Source organism: Callithrix jacchus, chromosome 4 (assembly GCF_049354715.1).
Source record: "Callithrix jacchus isolate 240 chromosome 4, calJac240_pri, whole genome shotgun sequence".
NCBI classification, from domain to species: domain Eukaryota; kingdom Metazoa; phylum Chordata; class Mammalia; order Primates; family Cebidae; genus Callithrix; species Callithrix jacchus.
In genome coordinates, this window is record NC_133505.1 from 87,397,837 (window position 1) to 87,416,135 (window position 18,299).

An 18,299-nucleotide genomic window follows, 5' to 3' on the forward strand; every position below is an offset into this window, starting at 1 on the left:
CTTCAGCCTGAGCAACAGAGCAAGACTCCATTTCTAAAAAAAAATAATAAAATACAAAACGCTGAAAGGCAAAAATGCCATAATTATAGTTTAAAACATAGCAAAAAAAAAAAAAAACTGGGGGATGGGGAGAAGCTGGCAAAATACATGTAAGGCATTAATAGATACTACAGAAAGACCTCCAAGAAATCAAAACAAAACATTTTTAGAAGTCCATTTTAATTTCTGTAAACATTAGCAAGACACCTAACTTGAATGCCCACTACTCTGTTCATTCAAGACAGTTCATTAAGTATCATTAAGTATCTGCCTAACATGTGCTAAGGGCTAGAGAGAGCAATATAAACACAACAGATGTGTACCATTCTCTCAGGTAACTTACAGTTTGGATTTAATTTGTATATGATACAAGTATTCCATTATAATCATAGGTGCTATAGGATCATCTTTTTGTTCCCCCAGGACTAATAAATAATTCCAATGCTTTTGTTTTTTCCTTTCTCCATAGTTCTATAATGCTTTCCATTGTTCTTTGGAAATACTATAGTTCTCACTCTACAGGGTCCCATAATGGAGTAATGTATATTTTTAAGGAATATTTTATTTCTTAATTCATCATACTTTTTAACCAACTTACTGTGCTCACATTCTGCACTAGGCTGTAATATATGCTAGGACTATAAAGGTGAATAAAGGTTATTCTTGTTCTCAGGGAATATACAACCTAAGGAGAACAAAGACTAATTTATCAACAAGCATGGAATGGTGGGTGCATGCTCTCATAAAGGAACATATGGTCCTGGATAGAAACAGAAAGGGACCAACCAAATCAGACTCAGGGCTAGGAAAGGTTATGGAGGCTTCTGGGTTGATGACGGTAAACTTCCTTCAAATCTCTGGGTTTGAGCCAAGTGGAGAAGGGGAGGGGCCTCCTCAACAGAGGGACTAGAAATTGCCAGGGCACGAATGAAGTAACATGACTGCTGAGGAGTAAAGTGTTTATGACAATGAGGGGCAGTACTTAAGGTCTGAAGGCAGACAAGAAAGCTCCCCTGAGGATTTAAATATTATTATGAAAGCTATGGGAGAGGCAACGAAAAAATTTAAACAGGGGTTTAAATTCCTTTAAATTTAATGATGACTACTCTGGAAACAATGTAGAAAAATTAATTAGGTGGTAATTGCATAAATCCATCTTAAAAGTGATGAGAACTGAATGAAAGCAGGCTGGATCTCCTGTTATGAATCCAGGAGAAACTTAAAACCTAGTTGATGACCTATTGGATAGGAGAGATGGAAGGATAAATGAAAGAGATGGGTTCAAAATGACTCCAAGTTTTCTATCCCGGATCCTGCAGTAAATAATGGTTCCATTCATGAAGATAAGGCATATAACAAGGGCAAGTTTGGAGATAAAGAAGATAAATTCCAGCTGGTCATACTGGATTTGAGATGACTTGACTATCTTTTTTTGTTTTTTGTTTTTAGACAGAGTTTCGCTCTTGTTACCCAGGCTGGAGTGCAATGGCGCGATCTCGGCTCACCACAACCTCCGCCTCCTGGGTTCAGGCAATTCTCCTGCCTCAGCCTCCTGAGTAGCTGGGATTACAGGCATGCGCCACCATGCCCAGCTAATTTTTTTGTAGAGATGGGGTTTCACCATGTTGACCAGGATGGTCTTGATCTGTTGACCTCATGATCCACCCGCCTCAGCCTCCCAAGAGATGACTTGACTATCTAATTATGTCCAGGTTGCTATTGAGTAATTGGGTCTGGAACTCAAGGAAGATGACTGCACTGAACATTAAGGTTTGTTACCAGCTGGGTGCCGTGGCTCATGCCTGTAATCCCAGCACTTTGGGATGTTGAGGCAGGCAGATCACAAGGTCAAGAGATTGAGACCATCCTGGCCAACATATGAAACCTTGTCTCTACTAAAAATATAAAAATTAGCTGGGAGTAGTGGCGCAATCCTTTAGTCCCAGCTACTTGGGAGACTGAGGCAGAAGAATCGCTTAAACCTGGGAGGCAGAGGTTGCAGTGAGCCAAGACTGTGCCACTGCACTCCAGCCTGGCAACAGAGCAAGACTCTGTCTCAAAAGAGAAAAATATATATATAAATATATGTTACCAAACAAGTTGTTACAGAAACCATGGGTTAACATGAGATCGCTCAGGGAGAAGATGAGGAATGCAAAGAATGGATATATTAAAACATATGGGCCGGGTGCAGTGGCTCAAGCCTGTAATCCCAGCACTTTGGGAGGCCGAGACGGGTGGATCATGAGGTCGAGAGATTGAGACCATCCTGGTCAACATGGTGAAACCCCGTCTCTACTAAAAATACAAAAAATTAGCTGGGCATGGTGGCACGTGCCTGTAATCCCAGCTACTCGGGAGGCTGAGGCAGGAGAATTGCCTGAACCCAGGAGACGGAGGTTGCGGTGAGCCAAGATCGCGCCATTGCACTCCAGCCTGGGTAACAAGAGCGAAACTCAGTCTCAAAAAAAAAAAAAAAAAAAAAAAAAAACACATATCCCTGAGAAGCCAGTTGAGAGGAAGTGGAGGAGAAGAAAATGTAAAAGAGGAGTCGGAGAGAAATGAGAAGAACCAGAAACCTGCAATGACACAAATCCAATGAAAGTTTGAGGATACGTCGCTGATACATTATAAGGTAAAGCTAAAATACAAATTTGTCTCTGAGAAATATATTTTAGTTCCACAGATTTAAGTAGGTCAGTAACCAAACAACTAGAATAGAATGCATTTTAGGTGAGGTCACAACAGGGTAAGGTACATACCTATGTAAGCCCACAGAAAGGCTGGAAAGTTGTTAATGTTGTGTATTCCTATTGCTGTTTTCTAAAGAAACATGCCCAAAACAGAGTTGGAGGAAAAACTGGAGTTATTTTAGTGAGGTGTTGATGGAAGAGAGAAAAAGATAATCCAAGAAGAGAAAATATATTGAAAGACTCCAAGGCATGAAAGGATGTGATTAGAACAGAATGGCAAGGACATTAGCAGAGGTTAGATTGTGCAGGGTCTTGTGAAATTAGGTAACATATTACTTGTATGTAGATGATTCCCAAGTGGTTTCTTTTTAACTCTTTTCTAAACCTCTAGTTTGTATTCCAATTACCTTCTAAAACTGTCCATCTGTTACTCTCAAAATATCTAAAAGCAAATTATGCTTTAGTAATAATTCTGTGACCCCATGAACCAGGCTACCTTTATTTGATCCCTGTTCTTTCACTTAACACTATATTGAACTTAGTGCAGTTACTCAGCCTTTCTATGTACTGACACCTCATCTACTTAGTGGGGATAACAATAAGAACTACTTCATAGGATTTTAATGAAGACTAAATGAGTTAATACATGCAAAGTGACTAAAACAGTGTCTGGCAGAGATTGAGCCAGAATAATTATGTATAAAACTAAATTTATCAACATTTCTCTGAAACTTTCTATTTCCATGTTTACTCTCTGTATCAATGGCTCACTATCTACCAGTCACTCAGGTTGCAATCTTGATGTCACCCACTAGAATGTAAGCTCCATGAGGGTTGGGAGTATGCCTCCCTTCTTATTGGTACCATCTAGAGTGAGCGTCACACAGGAAGCTCAGTGAAAATTTGTAGAATAAATAAATGACTCATGATGAATCTCTCTCACTTACTCTTAAAATTTCAGCTGTCAAAACCTATTGGTTCTACTTCTATAAGATCATTCACGTGTACATCTTCTTCTTTGTCCACTGCTCCACTTTCATTATTTGTTTGAGTACTATTAAAGCCTCTAACTGGCCTCTGTGTATCCATTTGCCTTTTCTACCCAGGCTCCCCGTCCTTCACTCACACTCACACATCTCCATGGACTCATTGCCACTAGATTCACATTTTCAAAACGGTTTTGATTCAATTACAAACATGTTATCCTAGAATTCTAGGCCTTTTATGATATCATTCTAATCTATTTTCACAGTACTGGGCTTTGAATTAGATCATAGAGCTAAAGGGGAAACAAATACATAACACATATCCATTGCAATGTATGCTCAATTACAAACAATATAGTAAAGATGATATGTGCTATCTTATGAGAGAAATTCCTGTAACTCTCCCACAAGATTAGTGTAACTTAGGAATGTTTATAATAGAAGATAGTATTAGATGAACCTTGAGAGAAATGTAGAACTCATATGATCAGAACAATAAGGAAAGGGTATTCTAGGAAGGCAGAATAAAGATGTAAATATAGAAATGCCTAAGACATGTACATGTACAGTAGGTAAATTTGAGATATTCAAGGAAGGCAGATAAGGAAGCATGGGGTCTGAACTATGACCATAAAGTTCAGACAGGAGATAACTGAGGAACCAAATAATGTGACAGGAAGAATTTATGTATCTTAGTGGTTTATCTGATATCAATAAAAAGGAGAAAGAGAAATCTAAGATGACTGAGAGTAGTGATAGATATGGGTCCATGTTGAGAGAAAGCTGTATGGAAGGAAGAAAAGATAAACACAGATTAAGATCGATTAAGTTCCAGGAGAAGAAGGTCCCAATAGAGATATTCAATGAGAAAAGGTTTGAACTTAAGTTAGTACTATGGGTTGGACAAGATTTGGGAGTCATCTAAACAAAGAAGGTTGCTGTAATTACAACAAAGTGTGTGCCTATATTGAGGACATAAAAGATGAAAGGAATTCATTGTGGAAGACAGATTGGTAGCAAAGAGAAAACCAATAAAGAGCAGTTTCATCTACATCAATGGAGAAAAAGAAATATTAAAGGAACAAACAACCGTGTTAAAATTATTGGGTAGAGGTGGAAGAGAATAAGCATTGTATAATTGATTTAAAGCCTATTGACAATCTCAAAAAAAAAAAAAAAGAGGATACTCACAAACTAAATTGCATCCATCAATTTCAGAAACAACTATTGAGTATCTACTAAGTGCCAGCCACTGAAGTGGATACTAAAAATATAACAGGGAACAAATTGATGGGGCCCTTACCTTCAGAAATCTTAAGACTGTGAAACAGATGACCAGATAGTTAGAATAGAATGTATTCTGGGTTAGCATTAAGCTGAGGGAGGTCGATAACTACGAAAGCCAACAGAAAAGCTGCAAAGTTGTTAACGTTGTGTGCTGTTATTGTTATTTTCTGAAGAAAGTGATGCCCAAGCCAGACTTGGAGGATGAATTGGAGTTATTTGAGTGAGGTGTTGATGGATGAGAGAACAAAAGGATTCCAGGAACAGGACAATATGTTCAGAGACACCCAAGGCATGAAAGGAGGTGATTAGAACACGCAGTGGAGAGACAGGACATTAGTAGAGGTTAAACTGTGGAGGGCCTTGTGAACGGAGTATATTAGGGTTTTCTAGGGGAACAGAACTAATAGGATAGATGTGTATATGAAAGGGGATTTATTAAAGAAAATTGATTCACACAATCACAAGATAAAGTCCCACCACAGGCTGTTTGCAGGTTGAGGGGCAAGGAAGCTAGTAGTGGATCAGTCTGAGTCCCAAAACCTCAAAAGTAGGGAATCTGACAGTGTAGCCTTCAGTCTGTGACTGAAGGCCTGAGAGTCCATGGAAAAACCACTGGTATAAGTCCAAGAGTCCAAAAGCCAAAGAACTTGGAGTCTTATATTCAAGGGCAGGAAGCATCTAGCACAGGAGAAAGATGAAGGCCAGAAGACTCAGCAAGCCTGCTAATTCGACCTTCTGCCTATTTCAGCTGCACCAGCAGCCAAGGAAATGGTGCCCACCCAGATTAAGGGTGAGTCTTCCCTCGCAGTCCACTGACTCAATGTTAATCTTCTCTAGCAACATCCTGACAGACACACCCAGAAGCAATACTTCAATTCAATCAATCCTTCAATCCAATCAAGTTGACATTTAATATTAACCATCACAAGTCCACCCCTTATCAACTTAAACCCATATACATCTCCAAATATAGATAATAATAAGGTCATAATTATGCCTAACATAATACAGCTATCCTTTATACAGCCAGAATTGCACTAATCCTTTACCTAAAGGTTAGTACATAAAGTTAACAACACTTCAATGTTGATATGTAGTCAATAAATCTTATGTCACATGATAAAGGAAAAAGAAAGGAAATAAAATGAAGATACTTTCTTAGTACAAGTGTATATATGCACAAACATATTCTTTAAAAAATAAGGAGGAAATATTCATGACAATTGCAATCGTCCTTTCTGCAACTGGTCACATGGCCACAGCTGGCATTGATGACTACCTTCTTCTACTACCCATTCTGTATTCCCGTTGCCTTTAGCAAGCACCTCAGCAGATCATGGTTTTTTTCCTGGTGGAGTGACCCAAACCTTCATTCCCAAAGGGTCTAGGCCATTTGCAGTCCTGTGTGGATTGGGTTGTTGTAGTTTCCCATTGCCCTTAATCACAGGGCAGGGTAATACTAAGAGATGCCCTAAATGATCTCCTGCATTCCATATATACTCTTCCTTACCTCCATTGTGGGGTAGTATACTGATTTTATCTTGATAGTCTAAGGTTAATCACCCCAACCAACACTCTAACTCCCTTCTTAGCCTGTTGACTTACAGCTAGGAGGAGCCCAAAGTGGCCAGAAAGAAATCTTAACTTCCAGTTTAATGGAATCGTTGTGTCTCCTGGTGGCAGCATTCCTCCCTCTGGAGTTAAGACCTCTAGGCCAGCAGAATGTAGTGGAAAGAGAAAGCAAGAGTTTTGCTAACGAGTCACTGGGGGTGATGGTGAGTGGTGCCACTTCCACTTCCACCCCTTCATTCCTGGACCCATGAATCCTGGCTATGGGAGAAACAATACCATATATTGGATGTTAATTCAGAGTATACACAACCTTCTGGAGAACTTTTACTCAGCCCTGAAAAGCACTGTCACCTACTTGGCATTGTAAGTGTGACTTCAAAAGGTCATTCCACCCTTCCATCAATCCAGCTGCTTCAGGATGATGAGGAACATGGTAAGACCAGTTACTTTCATGAGTATGAGCCCACTGCCATACTTCTTTAGCTACAAAATGAATGCCTTTGTCAAAGGCAATACTGTGTGGAATACCATGATGGTGGATAAGGCTTTCCATTGAGTCGAGAGATGGTAGTCTTAGCAGAAGCATTGAGTGCAGGATAGGCAAACCCATATTGGGAGTAAATGTCTATTCCAGTGAGAACAGACTGCTGCCCTTTTCATAATGGAAGAGGTCCAATATAATCAATCTGCCACCAAGTAGCTGCCTGATCAACCCGAAGAATGGTGCCATGTCAAGGGCTCACTGTTGGTCTCTGCTGCTGGCAAATTGGACAGTCAGCAATGGCCATAGCTAGGTCAGCCTTGGTGAGTTGCAGTCCATGTTGCTGAGCCCACGTGTAACCTCCATCCCTGCCACCATGGCCACTTTGTTCATGGCCCCACTGGGCAATGACACGGGTGGCTGGGGAGAGACACTTAGCAATATTCACAGAATGAATCATCCTATTCACTTGATTATTAAAATCCTCCTCTGCTGAGGTCACCCTTTGGTTAGCACTCACATGGGATACAAATATCTTCAGTTTTCAACCACTTAGAGATGTCCATCCACGTACCTCTTCCCCAAATTTCGTTATCACCAATTTTCCAATCATGCTCCTTCCAAGTCCCTGACCATCTAGCCAAACCATTGGCTACAGCCCATGAATCAGTATATAATCACACATCGGGCCATTTCTCTTTCCAAGCAAAGTGCACTGCTCTAAGTTCTGCTCACTGGGAAGATTTTCCTTGGCCACTGTTCTTCTGCAGTTGTCCACTTTTGGGTGATGCCTGCCTATCATGCACAGCCATCTGTAAACCAGGCCCTCGTCTTCTCTTCCTCTGTCAACAGATCATAGGAAACTCCCAATGAGGCCATCAGTGCAGGCTGGGGGAGACAGGGCAGGGTGACAGGAGTGGAGACCATGGGCATTTGAGCTACTTCATCATGTAACTTACTTGAGCCTTCGGGAGCTACTCAAGCCCAATTACATATATGTCACTTCCATTTGATGATGGAAAGCTGCTGTGCATGCCCCACTTTATGGCTGTTGGGCCAGAAAGCACCCAGTTTGCGATAGGCAGTTCAGGTCATATGGTGACTGGATGACTTACAGTCAAACATTCAGTTTCTATTAAAGCCCAGTAACAGGCCAAGAGCTGTCTCTCAAAAAGGAGAGTAGTTATCTGCAGAAGATGGCAGGGCCTTACTCCAAAATCCCAGAGGCCTTTGCTGTGACCTATGGGGGCCTGCCAAAGGCTCCAAACAGCATCCCCATCTGCCACTGACACCTTAAGCACCATTGGATCTACTGGGTCATATGGCCCCAGTGACAGAGGAGCCTGCATAACAGACAGGACCTGTGGCAGAGCCTTCTCTTGTTCTGGACCCCACTCAAAACTGACAGCCTTTCAGGTTACTGGATAAAAGTGCTGGAGTAACACACCTAAATGAGGAATGTGTTTTCTCCAAAATTTGAATAGGCCCACTAAGCATTGTGCATCTTTCTTGGTTGTAGGAGGGGTCAAATGCAGCAACTTATTCTTCACTTCAGAAGGACTATTGCGACCAGCCCCACACCACTGGACCCCTAGAAATTTGACTGAGGTAGAAGATCCATGAATTTTAGTTAGATTAATTTCCCATGCTGTGGCACCCAAATGTCTCACCAGTAAATCAAGTGTGTTTGCTACTTCTTACTCACTGGGTCCGATCAGCATATTGTCATCAATGTAATTGACCAGTGTGATATACTATGAAAGGGAAAAATGATCAGGATCTCTGTGAACAAGATTATGACACAAAGACACAGAGAGTTGATATACTTCTGAGGTAGGACAGTGAAATTATATTGCTGGCTTTGCCAGCTGAAGGCGAATTGCTTCTGGTGGGCCTTATGGACAGGAGTGGAGAAAAAGGCATTTGCCAAATCCATGGCAAATGGCTACATACCAGGTGCCAGGAGATGTGTTAATATGTTCCAGCAATAAAACCACATCTATACAGCAGCTGCAATCACAGTCACCACTTGGTTAAGCGTAAGATAATCCACTGTCATTCTTCAAGATCCATCTGTCTTCTGCATAGGCCAAATAGGAGACTTGACCAGGGATGTAGTAGGAATCACCACCCCTGCGTCTTTCACGTCCTTGATGGTTCCACCAATTTCCGCAATCTCTCCAGGGATATGATATTGGTTTTGATTTACATTTTTCTAGATAGAGGCAGTCCTAATGACTTCCATTTGGCCTTTCTGACCATAATAGCCCTCACCCTACCAATCAGGGAGCCAATGTAGAGATTGCTAAGAATGTCTGTGCCAATTATGCATTCTGGTAATGGGGAAATGACCACAGGAAGAGTTCAGGGACCCACAGGACACATTGTAAGTCAGATCTGAACTAAAACTCCATTAATTACCTGACCTCCATAAGTCCCTAATTTAGCTGGATGTATTAGTCCATTTTCAAGCTGCTGATAAAGACATACTGAGACTGGGTAATTTATAAAGAAAAAGAGGTCTAATAGCTTCACAGTACTACATGGCTGAGGAGGCCTCAAAAATCATAGTGGAAGGCAGAAGGCATGTCTTACATAGTGGCAGGCAAGAGAGAATGAGAACCAAGCAAAAGGGTTTCCCTTTATAAAGCCGTCAGATCTCATGGGACTTACTCACTATCAATATCAATAAATGCAGCTTAATCTAACTTCAAGTTTCTTCTACAATTATCCCACACTCTTAATATTCACTTCCATGTCTGTTCTCCAGATTTCTCCTTATATAAATTAGAAAACTAAAACAGTTCTTTTGGAGTATAGCACATCTCCTCATGTAAGGTTCATACTCTGAACCTTACCTCTAGGGGCCTGCTGGGATTTGAGTCTAGTTATAGGTCTAGAAGCAAACAAGGGTATTGGGGGTGGGTCCTGAGGAGAATCAGCATTGTCTTGCCTGGCAACTGCCTCATGGGAGGCCATTATTGTTGCCTCAGGCAGTGCATGGTAAATCTCCTCAGACAAAGGTGGAAAGGCTACGGGCAGCCTGGGCTGGGGAGGGGATGCTGCCACCACTGAGGGTGGGATGCTGTTTCCTCTGGCAAAAAAAGTTCATCAGAGTTTACAAGCTCAGTATCCCCAGCTTCATCAGGATCCTCCCACATGTCCCCATTCCAAATTGCAGGGTTCCATTCTTTTTCAATCAATCCCCTTACTTTAGCAGTATACACCTGCTAAAACTAAATGTGTACCTTTTATTGCAGGTCAGCCACTCACATGATTAGAGCTTGTGTCTGATTTTCTGAAATTTCAGCCCTTTGTCTACAGATTAGACTCTCACTCAGGGTAATCTTTGAAGACTTGAGGCTTAGTATGTGTGTCTGTAGCAGAGAGTTAGAATCCTTGGACTCGTCTTTTTCTTTTATCATTGTGTCCAGCAAACTTAGGAGCAACCAACCAACTTCATTATATTCCTTGGTTCTTCACATATGGTCAAATGTATTATGTAGAGAGTCACTAAACTCCTTGCCTCTCACAAGCAGTAAATCAGGAGTATCAAATGCATTTATTTTACATAACTCTCTAAACAGTTCACACCAAGGACTATCAGTGTTCTCCACACTATTAGAAGCAGAGTCTTAGCATTTTGGGGTCTAATCATATTAAGCAGCCAACTCCAGAAACCCTGAAACCAACTAAAGAAATTCATCCTTAAAAGTCTGTTCCTCTAGAACCACTCCCAGTACCAAAATCCATATTAGTCAGGGTTCTCTAGAAGGACAGAAGTAACAGGAAACATACACATATGAAACAGAGTTTATTAAGGAGAATTGACTCACACAATCACAATATAAAGTCCCACGATAGACCGTCTGCAAGCTGCGGGGCAAGGATGCCAGTAGTGGATCAGTCTGAGTCCCAAAACTTCAAAAGTAGAAGAGCCAACAGTGCAGCCTTCAATCTGTGGCTGAAGGCCTCAGAGCTCCTGGAAAAACCACTGTTGTACATCCAAGAGTCCAAAAGCCAAATAACGTGGAGTCTAATGTTCAAGGGCAGGAAACATCCAGCATGGGAAAAAGGTAAAGGCTGGAAGACCCAGCAAGTCTGCTAATTCTACTTTCTGCCTGTTTTTTCCAGCCACACTGGCAGCAGAGGGGATGGTGTCCACCCAGATTAAGGGTGGGTCTGCCTCTCCCAGTCCACTGACTCAAATGTGAATCTCCTCTAGCAACACCCTTGAAGACATACCCAGAAACCATACTTGGCATTCTTCAGTCCAATCAAGTTGACACTTAATATATAACCATCACACTGAGTTAACGGATTTTCAACTCTTTATTATAAGAGAGAGATTGCCACAACAGAACTTCAGGTTCAGAAACATTCCTCTGGATTCTGTGTGGCAACAGGTTTGCAAAGGAGTCAGATGGGAAGTAGGGAGTGAGAAATGGTTGAAAGAGAGATCACTAACTGAGGACAAACATCAGGGCTGAATTGACATTAGAATCACACATCCTAAGGACTGAACATTTCAAGTAGTGATGATTGGAGAGACCAGTATGTTGTCAACAAAGGGGAACATGGATTTTGCTCTGCTCAGTAAGGGCCCAACTAATTTTAGGGAACCTGAATGTGCAGTTGCATAAGTTAACAAATGCTATAAAACTATCCAGCAATGGCCGGGTGCGGTGGCTCATGCCTGTAATCCCAGCACTTTGGGAAACCGAGGTGGGTGGATCATGAGGTCAAGAGATCGAGACCATCCCGGTCAACATGGTGAAACCCCGTCTCTACTAAAAATACAAAAAACTTAGCTGGGCATCGTGGCATGTGCCTGTAATTCCAGCTACTCAGGAGGCTGAGGCAGAAGAATTGCCTGAACCCAGGAGGCGGAGGTTGCGGTGAGCCAAGATCGCACCATTGCACTTCCAGCCTGGGTAACAAGAGCAAAGCTCCATCTCAAAAAAAAAAAACTATCCAGCAATGCAAAGTGACCTGGGAAGATTAAGGCCTTAAGCATGTCCTGGGGCTGGAGATTAGAAAGTCAGAATGAATGTTTATGAATCCTCAAATAATCACATTGGAGCTGCCCATCTTAGACTTCCTTCATCCAAAGATGAATTATATAATAGCTTGACCTAGAATAAAGGTCAAAAGCTGATTTTACAGGAAGAAGATGAATGGCAGAGTAGAGAAAGACACATGAGAGATATAGGAAAGAAACAAAGGTAAACAAATATTTCAGAACACAGATCATCAGGGGTTGGCAATTTTAGTCTTGAATGCTTAGAAGATCCTATAACATAAATTGAGATACCTAGAAATATCACAAAAATATGAAATATGATAATGCTGGCAGAGTACTTTGTTTTATTCACAGTTCTATCTCTACAGCAGTGGTGTTGCCCAGAAAATTTAAATAAATATTTGTTTAATTAATAATTGAACTTATTTGTAACATTTGACAGACATGTCCAGATGAAGGAGCAAAATTACTATTTTAAAAATCCAGAAGAAAGAATTATTTCTTTAGCTTTAATTTTCAAAGGTAATGTTATGGAACTTGCTTCGAAATGAAGGTCTAGTGCAGAGAATGGGTCCAAAAGGAGAAGACTTTTTGAAATAATAATACATAGAATGTGAATAACATCACACAGCCCAAAGTTTATTGACACGTCTTCCCTGGTCTGTTATATCAGTGCATGGTACTGAGTGTATTTGATTTGAAAGGCACAGAAGAAACCAGAGTATCTTCCTCTACAGTATAATTATGCCACACAGACTTTGGCTTTAACCCTTAGCTTTGTTTTTGAGCATATGAGACCTGTTAGGAGACATTCGACCACACAGTCAAACAATAGCTTAACTGTTTCAATACTATCTAAATAATAGGCTTATCAACATAATAATAACCTACATTTCTTTAACCCATTACATTTACAAATATTCGTCACATCTGTTAACTTATTTGCTGGTTGGAACAACTCACTCTATAAAGGCAAGACAGAGAAACTTCACAGATGAGTAACTGAAACTCAGAAAGCTGACAGGATTTACTGTGACCACCTGATTAGAGGCAGAGCTGGAACGAAAATTTAGTGTGCCCAACCCAAACCAGCATTCTTTCCAGTACCCCATACAGACGCATCTCAAACCACAGTTGAGTCACATTTGAGAACATGGCTGCAGCCCATGGTACATAAGCTTGCAGTCTGGTGGTTTAAACACCACTTGGCTTCAATACAGAGCTTCAGCCTAGTGACCTAGTGCCGAGTTTCAGAATGCATTGTGAAAATCTGGGTAAGAATCCTAAGACAAACGTTGCTCTCTTCCAGAACAGTAGGCACTGGCATCCCTCAGTGTGCATTTTGTTCAAGGAAAGTAATTGCTCTGAGGTCAAGACAGAGAATTTTAGCCGTAGATTTCTACCAGCTTTCCTTCATGGCACTGATTCTGGGTGAGATCATTGGGAGACACCAAGACACCAAGCAATTCACCGTTCAGAGGAACAACATTTAAAAAAATACAAGTAGCCACTCCAGACCCACTTTATAAGGAACTTTAAAAAATATTATGAAACAAAAATAAATCCATTGCTGCATCTTTCTGTTATGTATTTCAGAAAATAAATTTGATGTGATTTTTATGAAGGAAAGCACACTTTACCTGACACCAGAAAGTTTTTTGGTCCTTTTTTGCCAGCTATGAGACTTTAATCAAGCCACTTGCTTCTCCTGAACTTCAATTTCTTATCAATTAAATTTTTTTTCAATTATATATCATTTGGATATTTTAAATAGCATTGAGTTTTGATTGAGATATATTTTAAAACTTGAACCCCAGAAATATCTAAAACATAAAAAATGACAGAAAGATTGAATCATGTTAATATCTGTCAAAACTGAGGGTTAGTAGAAATATATTTCAAGTTATGAATTTTCATATATTTTTTTTGATTCCACTCTGAGGTTTCTTGAGTTCTTATTCATTTGCCCAAGAAAGCTTAATTTAGAATCAGCCTTACTCCGAGTCTTTAGGATTGGTTAGGATACTCCTAAGTGCTACTTAAATGCCACCTTCTATTTCCTGGGCAAGAGTGCCTGGGCTGGCACAATTCCACAGCCCAGCAAGGCAGCAGTGGTTGTGGTAGGAACTGCAGAGGGGTTGCTGTTTCAGCCCCTGAAATTAGTGCCTAGAGAGCTAGAAATTCCAGTAGTCTCTGATCAGAAGGTCCGGAACTGGAAATGACAGGAGTGAGAAGTTCATAAAAGAGAAGGCTACAATCCCAAGGGAAATTTGCACAAGAGCCCACCACTGCACACCACTTTCAGCAGAAAAGAATTCAACTCCATTCCTCCCTGGCTTTCTACCTTCAGACCTGTCTTCTCCTGACTGATATTGGTAGTAAACAACATGGCACCTGGGTCTAGATCTACTCAGTGAGAACAACAAGGTCCTCGCCCCACCCTGCCCGCTTCTCTTCAATCCTGTTTCTGCTTCTTACCTTCTTTCTGTTTTTTGTCATCTCTTCTTCTGACTGTAATTCCTCTACTCTACCAACTGTTCACACGGTTTTTGAAATGTCAAGCAGGGCATCAACAACAAACAGCATGGCCATACTGCATCTTCAGTGTTCACCTTGCAAGAGTAGAGAATATGAATTTGTATAGCAGTTGTTAGTGCCCCATTCCCAAACAAGACTCCAGATACACCTACACCTAAGCAGGCAGAGGAGCCAGGCAGAGAGTTTCAACCTCTAAAAAGCCCCATGAGACTTCTCTCCAGGCTCCAATATCTCATTGACTAACAATTAAATGACTTTTAACAGTGTAATTTCCAAATAAAAGGAAGAGAATGTACGACTCATGGTATCTAATACATGTCAGTACCAATAGTTTTTTAAATACCTTTTTTTGGGAAGTCAGATAAATATAAATCTCTAAATTGATATTAAAAACTGACATGCCACCAACTGTATCTGGTAACTAGCAACTAGTGATTCCTGATAATGAGGCCAGAAGATGATATCCATATAGCAATGTGAGAGACACTGCAAGTCTGATTACTCAGCCACTTAACTAACGAATAAGAGGAAGACCTTGAGTTATCTACATCAGGATAAAGAGCTCTGGGAGAAGATTAACCAGAGTCAGTGCTTGAGAAAAGGAACATCAGTTAACTGAGCTTCTTAACTGTTTTGAGAGTGTTGCTACTAAGCAAAAAATAGTGACAGGCACAGTAGATATGTCCATTCTTCCCAATCTTCAAGCAGTGCCTCTACCTCATAAAGTAGGATAATCTGTAATTATTTAAATGGCAAAAAGAAGCTAGTTAAATATTCTAGAGTCCCCAGTCATACATCTTATACTCCAGCCATATCAAATGTCTTACTTTCTTTAAACCAGCCTGACCTATTTTTGACCACTAAGAGTTTGAATGCTCTGTTACATTTCCTATCTGAAAGTTTTCTCCTCTCCAAGGTATGGAGCACTGTTACCCAGTCTTTAAAACCAGCTCAAATGTCCTTTATTCCCCCCGGCAGATATCCCTTAGCAGAGTTAGAAATTTTTTCATGGAGGAGGAGGTGTCTCAGAAAACTGACTTCTTTCCTCTTAGAGAATTCATCACATTATATCATAACTAAGTGTGTACATGTCACTTCTCCCCATTCCCCACCCTTTATTTCCTCCTAGAATTTGTTTAACTGTGGGGCAGAAGCCATGTGTTAGTTCTCTCTTTGTTCCTAGAGTAGGTCTGAAATGTAGTAAGCTCTCAATAGGTATTGGAGAGTAAGTTGAGAATGCAGCTGAAGGCAGGTTAGAGATGGGTTTGGAGACAGCAGAGGCCCTGTCAGTAAACTCACCCAAATTCCCAGAGCAGGAAGGCCTTGGGAAAGTTCTCATCTGTTCACAGTATATTAAGTGATACCTAAGATGTAAGTAAGCTGTATGTTTGTGCTGTGAAATTTTGAAGACTACTGTTTTTGGCTTAATAGAAAGAACTTTCTATAATTTCTTAGTACACAAAGGCAAGGAAACAATTCCTGAACAAAGCAAGGAAAAGAAACAAGTTTACTGTGTGAAGTCTCAAATAAGAATGAATTTCCATTACTGGATTCTGGATGAATCAAAACTTCAATGTTTTCAACATTCAGGAATAAAATATTTAGAAGACAAAAAAAGTTATAACTATAAAATGGAGTAGTGATAAGTATCTCACAAACATAAAATAACTGCAGTCTCTATTTTCTGTCTTTTTAAACAAAGTGCACATATGCCTCTATCCTGCATAATTAATGTCATGATATGAAAAGCTACCACTTTAACTTCTCATAGTTGACAAGATGAGGAGGCATCCAGAGGGCTGGGAAAAGCTCACAGTTACCTCACAGATTCTGGGAACAGATCTCTCTAATCTGCATGACTTCACACACATTGGACTTCAGTCTGAAGGGAAGCCCAAGACAATTTCACAAGAGATGGAATTTCAAATTTTTTACAGCAGGGAAAGTAAAACATTCATGTCTGGGCGAGAATGCTGAGGCAGATTCAGCATGTGTTTATGAACACAGGAATGATGCCTAATGCATGTTTGGAGAAGGAAGAAATGTATTTCTTTTTCTTTGCAATCATCTCTATGTATTTTTGAGGTACAGGACACATTTGAGAGCCCTGACACAGAAGTGCAAAAAAGAAAGACAAGACGAGACATCAAAAAAAGGCAAAACTACACCGTGTTCTCCTTGGAGGTGTAAGATGTGAGAATCTGAAGGTGAAGAGACCAGTGGGCTGAGTTATCCACTGGGAGGCATGGGCTTTGCACTCTGTCTGGTTTAGTCATTCTAACTCCTACTGAGGCAGACAGAACAGGAGGGGAAAGAGGGCAGGCCTTATATTCAGAAATCCACTCTGGGAAGACAGCCGCAAAGCCTGCTGGTTCATCAGAGGACACAGTAGGAGCAGGTTTGGCAGAAGTGGCATTTGTGCTGCTGACAGTCTGTTTTGCTCTGTGCTTTGCAAGGCTCTGAGGGACACAGGACAAAAGGGCATTGATGATCTCTTGGCATGGTTTGAATGACAGAAAGTTGCATGTGGGGCCAACAGGAGGGTAGAATGAATGGCATCATTTAGAGCCAGAAGTCAAGCAGAAAGGATAGGGAAGGAACATTTTCATTTCTGCGTTCCATCTACACTGTCCCTAAAATTGTTCCCAACATGCTTGGGAACTCGGTCAATATTAGGAAGAAGGAAGAAGCATACTTAGAAGCATGAAGTACCATTGAAAATGACTGAACGTGGGCAGAAAGAGATGGAATATCCTTGTGAAGGTATACTTATTTTGAAAGGGGTCAAATACGTAGGTTTTCAACTCATTTGTGAAGCAGAAGCTGAGACTCTTAAATAAATTCCCTGTTTTAGGATATTAAACAGACAGTATTGAGTCAGTGGCTTCAGCAAGTAACCTATTTTCTTTGCTTGTTTGTTTTCTAATGGAAGAAAAGATAAGGTCCAGAACTTCAGACATTGCTGAAATTCTGTTATTAGTGAATCAGGGGCTTGAAAGGCAAGAAGCTCATTAGTGATTTCTGTGGATAAGTCTGGGGCACTCCATGCTAGAAGGAAATGGAAATGCTGCCAGTTAGCAGCAGGAACAGCTAAATCATCACACTTAGGAGGAGAACTGGAAAAACAAGACAGTATTTTACCCTCCACAGAAAAATAATAGTGAAAGAAAGACTTCATTGAGTGTGTATATGTAAAATGTCTTGTCAGGCTTCTAAGTTAACAGCTGCTGTTGATGAAGGCAAGAAGATAAACAGGCACTCTTAATGGTCAGAGAGCATTGGCTGTGGGATAGAGGACACTTGCCATTCCCGATCACCAAGTGAAACATACCCCAGGCAATACTGACTCAGAAACCAGCATCTGGTTGCCCCTTATTCTGTGGCAAATACTAGGTTCGGTCTATTACAGTATCCCATAGCTTGGTGGCCTTGGTCATATCAACCAACCAACTAATATTTTTAAACATCGACCAAGTGCAAAATAATATTCTCATCATTTGGGGGAGTGTGGCTGGGGGTGGGGCTGGGGGGGATCACCGACACATCCTTCCTTTTGTTTTTGAGACAGAGTCTTGCTCTGTCACCCAGGATGGAGTGCAGTGGCTCACTGCATCCTTCACCTCCAGGGTTCAAGCAATTCTCTGCTTCAGCCTCCCGAGTAGCTGAGATTACAGGCACCT

The 18,299-nt window shown here is 40.9% G+C and overlaps 1 long non-coding RNA gene across 2 annotated transcripts in view; it reads right to left on the reverse strand.

Annotated features, from left to right (window-relative positions):
• LOC144582341 (uncharacterized) overlaps nucleotides 1-18,299 on the reverse strand; it is a 178,426-nt gene that overhangs the window by 117,699 nt on the left and 42,428 nt on the right. For both annotated transcript variants that reach the window (XR_013534855.1, XR_013534854.1), the window contains exon 2: nucleotides 14,560-14,693. This is a non-coding gene — a long non-coding RNA (uncharacterized LOC144582341). The remainder of the gene's footprint in view (nucleotides 1-14,559; nucleotides 14,694-18,299) is intronic.